This window comes from Trachypithecus francoisi, unplaced genomic scaffold (assembly GCF_009764315.1).
Source record: "Trachypithecus francoisi isolate TF-2019V2 unplaced genomic scaffold, Tfra_2.0 Lachesis_group4, whole genome shotgun sequence".
NCBI lineage: Eukaryota > Metazoa > Chordata > Mammalia > Primates > Cercopithecidae > Trachypithecus > Trachypithecus francoisi.
The window spans coordinates 105,430,573-105,444,178 of NW_022681469.1; positions in this window are offsets into that span (position 1 = coordinate 105,430,573).

The following is a 13,606-nucleotide window of genomic DNA, read 5'->3' on the forward strand; positions in this document are numbered from 1 at the left end:
ATAAGTGAAGGAGAAATAAAATCCTTTACAGACAAGCAAATGCTGAGAGATTCTGTCACCACCAGGCCTGCCCTACAAGAGTTCCTGAAGGAAGTACTAAATATGGAAAGGAACAACCAATACTAGCCATTGAAAAAACATGCCAAAATGTAAAGACCATCGATGCTAGGAAAAAAATACATGAACTAATGAGCAAAATAACCAGCTAATATCATAATGACAGGATCAAGTTCACACATAACAATAATAACCTTAAATGTAAATAGGTTAAATGCTCCAATTAAAAGACACAGACTGGCAAATTGGATAAAGAGTCAAGACCCATCATTTTGCTGTATTCAGGAGACCCATCTCACGTGCAGAGACACACATAGGCTCAAAATAAAGGGATGGAGGAAGATCTACCAAGCAAATGGAAAATGAAAAACAGCAGGGGTTGCAATCCTAGTCTCTGATAAAACAGACATTAAACCACAAAGATCAAAAGAGACAAAGAAGGTCATTACATAATGATAAAGGGATCAATTCAACAGGAAGAGTTAACTATCCTAAATACATATGCACCCAATACAGGAGCATCCAGATTCATAAAACAAGGCCCTAGAGACTTACAAAGAGACTTAGACTCCCACACAATAATAATGGGAGAATTTAACACCCCACTGTCAACATTGGACAGATCAATGAGACAGAAAGTTAATAAGGATATCCAGGAATTCAACTCAACTCTGCACCAAGCAGACCTAACAGACATCTACAGAACTCTTAACCCCAAATCAACAGAATATACATTCTTCTCAGCACCACATTGCACTTATTCCAAAATTGACCACATAGTTGGAAGTAAAGCACCCCTCAGCAAGTGTAAAAGAACAGAAATTATAACAAACTGTCTCTCAGACCACAGTGCAATCAAACAAGAACTCAGGATTAAGAAACTCAATCAAAACCACTCGACTACATGGAAACTGAACAACTTGCTCTTGAATGACTACTGGGTACATAATGAAATGAAGGCAGAAATAAAGATGTTCTTTGAAACCAATGAGAACAAAGATACAACATACCAGAATCTCTGGGACACATTTAAAGCAGTGTGTAGAGGGAAATTTATAGCACTAAATTCTCACAAGAGAAAGCAGGAAAGATCTAAAATTGACACCCTAATATCGCAATGAAAAGAACTAGAGAAGCAAGAGCAAACACATTCAAAAGCCAGCAGAAGGCAAGAAATAACTAAGATCAGAGCAGAACTGAAGGAGAGACACAAAAAACCCTTCAAAAAATCAATGAATCCAGAATCTGGTTTTTCAAAAAGATCAACAAAATTGATAGACCGCTAGCAAGACTAATAAAGAAGAAAAGAGAGAAGAATCAAATAGATGCAATAAAAAATGATAAAGGGGATATCACCACTGACCCCACAGAAATACAAACTACCATCAGAGAATACTATAAACACCTCTATGCAAATAAACTAGAGAACTTAGAAGAAATGAATAAATTCCTGGACACATACACTCTCCCAAGACTAAACCAGGAAGAAGTTGAATCCCTGAAGAGACCAGTAGCAGGCTCTGAAATTAAGGCAATAATTAATAGCCTACTAACCAAAAAAAGTCCAGGACCAGACAGATTCACATCTGAATTCTACCAGAGGTACAAAGAGGCGCTGGTACCATTCCTTCTGAAACTATTCCAATCAATAGAAAAAGAGGGAATCCTCCCTAACTCATTTTATGAGGCCAACATCATCCTGATACCAAAGCCTGGCAGAGACACACCAAAACAAGAGAATTTTAGACCAATATCCCTGATGAACATCCATGCAAAAGTCCTCAATAAAATACTGGCAAACCGAATCCAGCAGCACATTGAAAACCTTATCCACCATGATCAGGTGGGCTTCATCCCTGGGATGCAAGGCTGGTTCAACATATGCAAATCAATAAATGTAATCCAGCATATAAACAGAACCAAAGACAAAAACCACATGATTATCTCAATAGATGCAGAAAAGGCCTTTGACACAATTTAACAACACTTCATGCTAAAAACTCTCAATAAATTCAGTACTGATGGAACATATCTCAAAATAATAAGAGCTATTTATGACAAACCCACAGCCAGTATCATACTGAATGAGCAAAAACTGGAAGCATTCCCCTTAAAAACTGGCACAAGACAGGGATGCCCTCTCTCACCACTCCTATTCAACATAGTGTTGGAAGTTCTGGCCATGGCAATCAGGCAAGAGAAAGAAATAAAGCGTATTCGATTAGGAAAAGAAGAAGTCAAATTGTCCCTGTTTGCAGATGACATGATTGTATATTTAGAAAACCCCATCGTCTCAGCCCAAAGTCTCCTCAAACTGATAAGCAACTTTAGCAAACTCTCAGGATACAAAATTAATGTGCAAAAATCACAAGCATTCCTATACACCAATAACAGACAAACAGAGAGCCAAATCATGAATGAACTCTCATTCACAATTGCTTCAAAGAGAATAAAATACCTAGGACTCCAACTTACAAGGGATGTGAAGGACCTCTTCAAAGAGAACTACAAACTGCTGCTAAATGAAATAAAGGAGGACACAAACAAATGGAAGACCATTCCATGCTCATGAACAGGAAGAATCAATATCATGAAAATGGCCATACTGCCCAAGGTAATTTATAGATTCAATGCCATCCCCACTAAGCTACCAATGACTTTCTTCACAGAATTGGAAAAAACTACTTTAAAGTTCATATGGAACCAAAAAAGAGCCCGCATTGCCAAGAAAATCCTGAGTCAAAAGAACAAAGCTGGAGGCATCACGCTACCTAACTTCAAACTATACTGCAAAGCTACAGTAACCAAAACAGCATAGTACTGGTACGAAAAGAGAGCTATAGAACAATGGAACAGAACAGAGCCCTCAGAAATAATACCACACATCTACAACCATCTGATCTTTGACAAACCTGACAAAAACAAGAAATGAGGAAAGGATTCCCTATTTAATAAATGCTACTGGGAAAACTGGCTAGCCATAAATAAAAAGCTGAAACTGGATCCCTTCCTTACTCCTTACACAAAAATTAATTCAAGATGGATTAGAGACTTAAAAGTTAGACCTAAAACCATAAAAACCCTAGAAGAAAACCTAGGCGATACCATTCAGGACATAGGCATAGGCAAGGACTTCATGTCTAAAACACCAAAAGCAATGGCAACAAAAGCCAAAATAGACAAATGGGATCTAATTAAACTAAACAGCTTCTGCACAGCAAAAGAAACTACCATCAGAGTGAACAGGCAACCTACAGAATGGGAGAAAATTTTGGCAATCTACTCATCTGACAAAGGGCTAATATCCAGAACCTACAAAGAACTCAAACAGATTTACAAGAAAAAAACAAACAACCCCATCAAAAAATGGGCAAAGGATAAGAACAGATACTTCTCAAAAGAAGACATTTATGCAGCCAACAGACACATGAAAAAAGGCTCATCATCACTAGCCATCAGAGAAATGCAAATCAAAACCACAATAAGATACCATCTCACACCAGTTAGAATGGCAATCATTAAAAAGTCAGGAAACAACAGGTGTTGGAGAGGATGTGGAGAAATAGGAACACTTTTACACTGTTGGTGGGATTGTAAACTAGTTCAACCACTGTGGAAGACAGTGTGGTGATTCCTCAAGGATGTAGAACTAGAAACACCATTTGACCCAGCCATCCTATTACTGGGTATATCCCCAAAGGATTATAAATCATGCTGCTATAAAGACACATGCACACGTATGTTTACTGCAGCACTATTCACAATAGCAAAGACTTGGAACCAACCCAAATGTCCATCCATGACAGACTGGATTAAGAAAATGTGGCATATATACACCATGGAATACTATGCAGCCATAAAAAAGGATGAGTCCATGTCCTTTGTAGGGACATGGATACAGCTGGAAACCATCATTCTCAGCAAACTATCACAAGAACAGAAAACCAAACACCGCATGTTCTCACTCATAGGTGGTAACTGAACAATGAGATCACTTGGACACAGTAAGGGGAACATCACACACTGGGGCCTGATGGGGTGGGGGGAGGGGGGAGGGATAGCATTATGAGATATACCTAATATAAATGATGAGTTAATGGGTGCAGCACACCAACATGGCACATGTATACATATGTAACAAACCTACACGTTGTGCACATGTACCCTAGAACATAAAGTATAATAAAGAAAATCATATCAAGTGTGAAATAAAGAAAATTATATAGAGGGAGAACAGAATCTATAAATATGCATGTTTGTGTACATACATCCATATACATTCTTATGTGTGTGCATGAAGTAATTTTATTCTCCTAAAGCAATGCCTCTGCCTTCCACCCTCACTGTACTTGTCCTAGTCCTGTGATGTCCCTGGAACTGAGCACCTGATTTCCTTTTCTGCCTCCCACATGAACAGGGAATAGAAATGGAAACTACACGCTGTGGTTACTGTTGTGAAAATCTATGTTCCCCACAGGCTAGTTTGACATCTTACATTCCAGTTCCCATTGTAAAAAAAAAAAAGCAAGCAACAAACAAAAACTACAAAAGAAAAAATGAAATATTTGAAAGTCTAGAGCCACAGAGGTTCCAGATTCACCCACCACCCACAGTGACCTCCGCCGCCCTCCAGACCTGAGGGGAGTTGTGCCTGAACAGCCTGCCTCTTCACCATCCATGAAAAGAGGTGACCTTAAACTTCAGTAGATTTTACTCTGTTCAAAAGGAACCAGGTCAACATTCAAAGGTGGTGGTTTGACAACTCTAAGCTTTGGCCAGAAAGTATTGGAAACACTTAACGTGCAGTGGATGAAGCAGCCTGGCCCCACTGCACACAACACACTTGTGGGGACTCAAAAGAGGTTACTCAAGATCCGCTGAGTGGAAGTGAGGACAGACCCAGAAACACGGGGGGTAGGGGGTTCAAACCAGGAAGGCTCAGGCCCTGACCTCCTCCTAGGCCCTGCCGCTCCAGAACTTGAAGTTTTTTCCGACCCGGAAGTGGATTTCACGGATGGAAAAGAAGTTCAGTATTTCTGGTCCAGCCCAGTAAGCTGCTCCCGTCGCCCAGCCTTCCACACCCCTGCAGACGTCACAATCCCTACTCCCACTAACCTGACAAGGGAGCTATGCATTGCCTGGAGACGGTCCTTGGCCTGCAACCCCGTGATGGGGTCCGGGGTCTGCGTCCATTTCTGGTTAAAATTGCTCTAAGGCTGGTCGCTGTCTTGGCCTTCCCTGCTTCCTCTCTGTTCACTTCTCCCCTCCTCACCCCATATGAAGCTTTTACTCAGGAGATGGATTATCGCCCCTCTTGGAACATCAAGGACACCACCAGGACACCACACTGTCTCCTTGACCCTGGGATTCTGCAGACCTCAGTCTTCTCCTGAGGTCCCCTCACTCCCTACCTCATTTTTTCCATCCTTCTGGGGCCTGGGTCTGCTACACCTCAGACTTCCTCTTCACAGTCACATACAGAGGCAGCCCCCTTCATCCTTGGGCTCTGACCACAGTTCACCTGCTGCAGGGCACTCAGTGGCTTTCAGTAGTTCATCCAGACATCCAGTTGGAAGTGGGATTTCCTGGAAGGAAAGCAGGACCCCAGAATTACACTGAATTCTAACACAAGAGCCCAGATTCCCCTTCTGCATGAGACATTAAGCTGCAAACACTACATAGGCACTTAATGCTCAGCTGCCCTTTTAACAGCTGGTCCAGTTGTATCCCTCCTCCTTGGAATATGTCAGAAAATATATTTCCACCTAGAGTTGTTTAAACGCATCATCCTATGTGATTCCAGACCATCAAGGGGTGCAATGGGTCCTCACCAGAACTTCCACTCTTCTTGGAAGACTTAGAAAATCCTGAGGCTGCTCAGAGGATCAGATTCCCATTTCTGTGTTTCAGAAAAACTTCAGTCTTCCCCGGACGAGTGAAGAGACGGAAAATGTCTAGTCTCTGGCACATCTTTTGCAAGCAATGGTGGCTCCCAGGAATCAAAACTATCAATGAATATACTTTTGAGACTCTGGTCAAAAGAAGAGTCATTCTGCAATTTCAGGTAGGATGGAGTGGTTCTGTGGCTCCTGAGGTGATTTTGAAAAGATCTTGACTCTCACAAGGACCATGGAGGACATTTCTGGCATTTCCAGACCGGGAGGAGTGACTGATGGACCTCCAGTGTGACTAGGAAAACTTTCTGTTGGACAGCTTTGCTTTGGCTTTCAGGCCTTCACATAGGTTGCTTAGATCATAGAAGTGCTTCTGCATTTCCGCATAGGCTCAGGATGCCTTCTCAAGTCGTCCCTGCAATTATGAGACAGTTTCTGTCTCCATAGGTCACTTAGAATAACACAAGAGGCTTCACCTTCAAAGGGACACCAGACAATATAGCCACAGTTCAGCCAAGATTACCTGTGTTTACATACCTGTAAGGTAACACTCCTAGTTACCTCCATTAACTTGGACATCTTTCATGAATAGAGAAACTCTAGTGATTGTCATGTAACAGCTGCCACAAAAATTAACCAACAAAAATAAATGATAAATGAAAAATAATTAATAATTATGATAATGAATGCAATGACCTAAATAGTAAGAAATTTAATACTGGTGACAATATGAACATAAGGATACAAAAATCAATGTGGAGATTCTCCTAAATATATGAAAAGTTCACAAATTGGGTCCTCCTTGTGTAATTTGGAGTCAGAGTCAAAGAATTTCACTATGAAATGTGTTCCCTGATGGCAAACAGGAGAAACAGGAGGTGAAAGGAAAGCAAGTCACACGAGAGCGTGGGCTAATAAGACCACTTGTGTGCAAACCTCTTTAGTCAAGGACTGCCAGCCAGAGGTGAAGGGAGTTTGGCTTGTGTCTTACCTACCACTGGTAAAAAGCTTTCAGTAGTGCAACCAGATGGCTGGTTTGGCCTGGCTCCCTGCAAAGAAGACATGTATCTGATCCCCACCAGCCTATCAGTCCTGGAACTCAGAATCCTACATGCAGTAAACATGAAGCTCCAACTCCATAGCTGACTTCACCTCCTTACTGTCCTTCTGCCATCTGGTGTTTGAGGTGCTCTCCAGATCTGGACTTCTTGGCTCCCCTACCTTTACCAAGTGAAGTCAGGATGTATCATTCTCAGTGTTCTCCTGCCAGTCCAAGGTGAAACTCACCAATACAGGCATACCCTGGATGGACTTCCTTGGAATATTTAGAAAACAATGAGCTTGCTCGGGGGTGGTGTGAGCTCTAGGAGTAGAGTGACAGTCTCCCATGGAAACCTGAGAGGACTTAGAATATTCCTAGAGGCCTAAGCAGTCCAATCTGCCCTGGAAACATCAGGAATGATATACTTGGTCTTCCTGAGGTTCCAAACTTTTTCTAAATAAACTCAGAGGTTACAGAACCATTTTTTTCTCGGGAACTGAAGTGGAGTTATTTGCCTTCTGCCAGTATCTCACTTTTTTTATTTTCTAAGTTAGCTTTTGAGCCCAGAAGTAGATATTCCTTGTATGTGATTTACACAGCGAGCTTCCTAGAATGCCCATGCATCTGGATACTTTCTGCATTCACTCAGGTATTCACAAAATGCTGCAGTTCTACTGAAAATCTATGAGATGACTATTTGATCACCTGAGCAACTTTAGAATGTATCTTCTATGGAAGCCCTGGAGCCTCCCTTCTGGTATTTCATCCATTGCTGGTACTGAGTACCCAGGGTGAAACCCTCCATCAGACATTGTCAGCAATGCCAGTATGGAGATCGCACTTATGTGATGGGGCTCAAGAATCAGATGGTAGAAGACCAGCCAGGAGTTGAAGTCTCAGTAGGCTTGGGGGCTTAATGTTCGATGCACACCAGACTTCTAAGACTTAGGAAGCGGGTGTGGATCTGTCTGCCTAGTGCTTCTCATCTACAGCCTGGACCAGCCATTTCTTGGGGTGAACTACTGAAAGCTTTTGTATGACCTGTGTCAGGCAGAACTCTGGCCAGACCCTTTTCCATAGTCCATTTGTAATGTATTTCCACATGGCACAGGCATCTCCACTTTTGCCCAAGCCCTCATGTGGCTCAGAATTATTCTCCCTACTGCCACTCTTCTTTGCCATCACAGAAGATATTTCAAGATGCAGCCCTAAGCCACTCCCTGTAATCAAAAACATGAGGGCTCATATGGGAACAATGTCACAGGCTTACAGGAATATGTTCTTTAATATCTGCTTTTTTATTACTCTCTTCATTAAAATGACATTTATATTATCACCATTATGATTGTTATTAATGCTATTATTATATGAGTACAGTTCTTTATCATGGATATATTTGTCGTAGTTATTATGCAATGTTGAATAATTTTTTTTTATGTTCTGAAGACTGTTGAATTTGCTGAAGATGACTAAAAGACAACCTTAAAACATACATACCACAGCAACCCCAAGACTCCTACTGTACTACCTGGTGTCCTGTAGGAGAATGGGCTCCCCGAGTTATTCTTTTATTTTTTGGGCAAGTACCTATTCATACCAGCATAGGAGACTGATGAAGTGCACCCTGATCTTGCCATGGGATCAGAAAGAATTCATACATATGCTTTATGTGCTAGCAACTCTGTGTGTAGGCCTGTGAGCCCTAGAATGCACTTTCTTTCACCAACTAGTCCACCTAAAAGTTTTCTAAGTCAAAAATCCCTCTCCATGCTTGGATAGGTCATGAATGGCTTTCTGTAACCCACCTAAGATGAAGGGATACTGCTAAACCAGGTTTGTGGCCAAGAAACTTTTACCTGGAGTGGCAGGAGAGGGACTACCTGTTCACCAGAAGACTCATTTTGTGAGATGAGTCTTTCTGAGAAGACTCATGCAACATTTCTTTTTCTTCTTCTTCTTCTTCTTTTTTTTTTTTTTTTTTTTTTTTTTTTTTGTGATAGAGTCTTGCACTGTCGCCCAGGCTGGAGTCCAGTGGCACAATCTTGACTCACTGCAACCTCCGACTCCCAGGTTCAAGCCATTCTCCTGCCTCAGCCTCCTGAGTAGCTGGGTTACAGGTGCATGCCACCCCACCCGCCTAATTTTTGTATTTTTAGTAGAGACGGGGTTTCAGGCTTGTCTCAAACTCCTGACCTCAAGATCTGCCCGCCTCGGCCTCCCAAAGTGCTGGTATTACAGGCATCAGCCACCGCGCCCAGCCTCTGCAACATTTTCTAAGTCAGTACAGTAGTTCTTTGAACCACCTTTTCAGTCAAAGAACTAACGAAAAAGTCCTCCAAGAACTTGTGACCTTCTGGAAATTGTCTAAATCTCTACAGGTGTCCAGAGTCATCCAGAGCTGTATTGCAAACCACTGACTGGGTTCCACCACTATCAAAGCAAACGCAAAATATGCCATGCCACAAAAAAAAAAAAAATCCAGAAGCCATGGTATTTAGCTCTTTCCATCTTTCTTGCCTCCTGCAGGTGGGAGAGTACTGAGTATGATGCTCTCCTACAGCCTCTGGAGGACATGCCAGTGCCTAGAGATACAGTAGAGAGGGGCCATGAAAGAGCAGATGACAGCCAGGTGGCTGGGAATGACACTGTCCTGGGGTTTATTACTTGTCATGAACTCTGCCACTGGGCAACATGTACGGGTCTGGACCTGTGCCTTCTCTGGATCCCTGCCCCATCAGCCAGCTATCTCATCTCCTGAAAGCTGGTAGGTGTTGGTCAGCATGGTGTTGCAGGACCAGGGTTATATTAACATTCACTCTTAGGCTGAAACACCAGAAGTTAACACAGGAGTCCCCAGGTGTGCACATGCCAACCTCCAGATTGTTTTTCTTCTCATTCTAGATATTCATCCTTGCTTTCTGGGACTTGAAATAACCCTACACCGCCAAATATTTATGCCTATTATCCACTTAGGGAAAACTTGTATGTCCCAAGTCCATAGGGTTAGTATTATTATCAGTATTATAACCACCAGTACCAGTATCATGATGATCATCATTCCTGTTAATATTCATCAATTTTTTTTACTACCATTGTTAACATGGATTTTTCATTATTGTACAGCAAGGAATATAGTTTATCCATTCACAAATGGTGTTCAGTTACTAAAGATGACTACAAGGCATGCTCTGCAGACATATACACACACAGCTGTCCTAGAGACCCAGCTTTGCCACCAATTGCTCTTTCATAAGATGAGCTCCCCCAATACCCACCAGATTTTCAGGACTCGACCTAAGCTGGTTGGGCTAGACATGGAAAAGTACCTGGAAAAATTTTAAAGACTCTTCAGAGGCCCAGTAATAGCTTTTGGCAGCTTCCAAGACCAGGCAGGGTTTCTTGGCCATTCAGAGCCATACAAATATTCTAAGTAAACTCAAGGAACCAGAAACCCCACTTGCAGTCATGAAATACCAGTGAATGGCCTCTGTCAGTCTCTTCAAGTTTTTCAAAGATAACTGCCTGGAAAGGCTGGCCAGGAAGTCACCCAAGCCCATCCCTCTGCAAGATGTTCTATGTCAGCCAGGGACCCAGTGAATTGCCATTGCACAGAAGGGAGGAACAGAGACAGCATGCCTGAGCTTCTGGAAACATTCTAAGTGTCCTTGTTGGTCCAGAAAAGACTGGTGCTGCCATACGAGGCACAGATATGGCAACCTAGCCACTCTAGGAACCACAGAAGGTTTAGGGCTCCCAGGAAGTCCAGGAAGGGCAAACATGGCCTTTTAGAGCCATCAGATTTTATTCTAAGTCTACGTGGGAGACAGTGCACTTGGCTTCATAAAAACACCAGTGGAGGTGCTATCACTTGCCCCAGTATCCGGTCTTTTCCACCTCATCTCAGAGCCAGGCAGCCACCATTTCCCAAAGCTGCTGTGCAATGAAAGGGGAATATTCTAGGTGCTCTCCTGTGCCCACAAAATTCTGTGGCTGCACTGAAATGCAGGAGTTGTCCACCGGAATGCTCTTCAGGAATCTGACAACGCTAGTCAAGATTAAAGAAGTTCAATTCAAAGTCACACAAAACCAATCACACACACACACACAAATGCATAGTGAGACAAAATGAACACATCTGCTAATAATCATGAATGACAATAACAACAATGATGATCTTAGTGATAATGCCACCAACACTGTTAATGGCAATAACAATAAACCTGAGGTAATGGGTGTTAGGGTCCCGATTCACCAATGTGAAGGATGGCGCCAATTTCTGGCCTTACAGAAATAAAGGAAAAGTAAACACCTGAAAGAGGAGGAGGTGAACCTGGAGCTCCCGCCGGCCTCTGGGCGCTCCTTGGTGGAAGGAGAGGGACTTGGTCCTGAGCCTGCCCAGGATCCACCCGCACCAGCACCGGGGAGTCCCAGTCCCTGGATGGGCTCAGTCCCACCCAGGCCAGACGCCCCGGAGCCTCGGAACCCGGGTCCTCCAGCCCTCGCTGCGGCCGCTCCTCGCGGAGCCCGGGCTCCCAACGCCACCTCAGCCTCAGCGAGGCTCTGTGAGGGCAGCGCCAAGGATGCTCGGGCCCAGCGGGAGAATCCGGCCCCAATGGGATACTGACGCCCTGAGGGCGCGGAATAGCGCGGCCTGCACAGGGCCCGCCATCTTGAGCCTTGCAAAAAGAGCAGCCTCTTCAATGCCCCCACCCGGAACCTCCCCGGAGGCCCCAGCCCCAAAGCCAGGGCGGCGGCGCCTCCCTAACTCTGGGTAAAGAAAACTCAGGTCCTCCGTGGAGACCGGGCTCGCCGCGGGAAGCAGACCGCGCATGCGCCCTGCATGGCCGGAACGATGGGTTTCATTGCCCTCTGCCGGCCATGAGGTGGCAGCACAGGACGTTTGGCCTTTACTGCTTAGCGGTGGACCTGAGTCTGAATCACTGAAATTCAGGTGTGGATTATTCAATACCTTTCTTTTGGAAGATCAAATGGAAATTGAGTACGATATCTTGTGCTTTAATTAAAGAAGATGGGAATAAAGAAACAAATTCGAAAGTTAGTATACAAAAGTCGATTGATTCCCTCTATGTGAAGGGAAGAAGAGCTTGAATAAGAGAAGCATTCTGTGTCATGCTTTAATGCTGGAGATCTGCCACCATGCATTGGTCAAATCCTGTAGAATTTCACAGCACAAATAGTATAACTTAATGTGGCTCAGGGCTACATATAATGTCAGCCACAGTTTGAGGATAAATTACATATTTAATTAAATAGAGTAAACAATAAATAATGCTATCAGTTCTGCCTGGACACAATCCTTGCCTCTCCAACCAGTTTGCCAAGGGCTCGAATTTCTTGCTCGTTATCCTCACACTTGACATAAACCCTGGCTGCAGAGTAAAATCAATCACTTGTGGAGGTTTTTTAATATAATGATGTGTCAATTTCAACCATGGATAAGGCCATTTAGCCTTAGTAAGGCCTATCGTATTAAGATTGTGCCTGTTTTGCAAAATTTCAAGTCATCATTCCACTTGTTATTCAGGAAACATGTTCTCTTGAGATTTAGGTTCAGTACTGAGGATCCTTGAGGGACAATACATTTTCCAATTCTGAGGACAAGTCAGAGGAGGCCCCCTCTGTGAGAACTTTCATTTTGCTTCTGGAAAAGTACATTGAATCAAATATAGGAAAGGCTTGCATGGTGGCTGACCATTTCGGCTGTTTTATCATGCTGGTGTTTTATCTTCTGGACAGAAGTAAAAGGAGCACAGCTGTGTCTGTCTCTGTGTAATAACTCAGGACTTACCTGAATAAACTCTGGGGTGCCATGAGATGAACTGCTACCTCCACTTATGGAGGCTTCAGGGACAAAATTTCAAGAGATTTCTGAGGGATAGAAGAGCAGGGCTGCCTTATTCTCTGATCCCAGGTAACTACTCAGAGATAGAGGCAAGGGCTGGGGACAACCAAATGCATATACTAGGTGTCTTTGATTCAGCCTCCATTTCCTTGCTAAATCTATGCAATGACACACTGAGAAATCTGGCAAGTGGGGCTGAAGTTCCCTGATGTGTCAGTTCCAGGGTTGGATGGAAACAAGTGGTTTTAGTGGACATTGAAGTAAAGGGAGGTGAGCTGTGAGGAAAGAGCTGTTGAAGACTGGGGAGACTCAGAAGTTGGGGTAGAATCTCGACCCATAAGCCAAGGAGTGCAGATGCAAATCGATTTGTTAGGGCTGCATAAATGAAAGAAGGACTTTGCCAACACACTAAGTTTTTTCAACAACCGATTGTATTCTTTCAATATTTGTAAGTATTGATCTTTTGGAAATGTTTAATGAGATTTCTTATATAATTCTGCATTCAATTTATGCCCAGGTCACTTTGCTATTATACATTTATGTGCTGCATTTTTATGAATAGACATTTTCTCAAATTTCTGAATTATTTTGCTAAACTATGTGTTAAGAGTTTTTTCTAGAGGTCCACCTTCTTGACTCACATTTCTGATGAGAAATCTATCAGGTTTCTCCACAGTGATTTTCAAGTTTGATAGCTCCTCCATGTGAGAAACTTGTCAACTAAGAAATGAATTACCACGAAAGAATCTT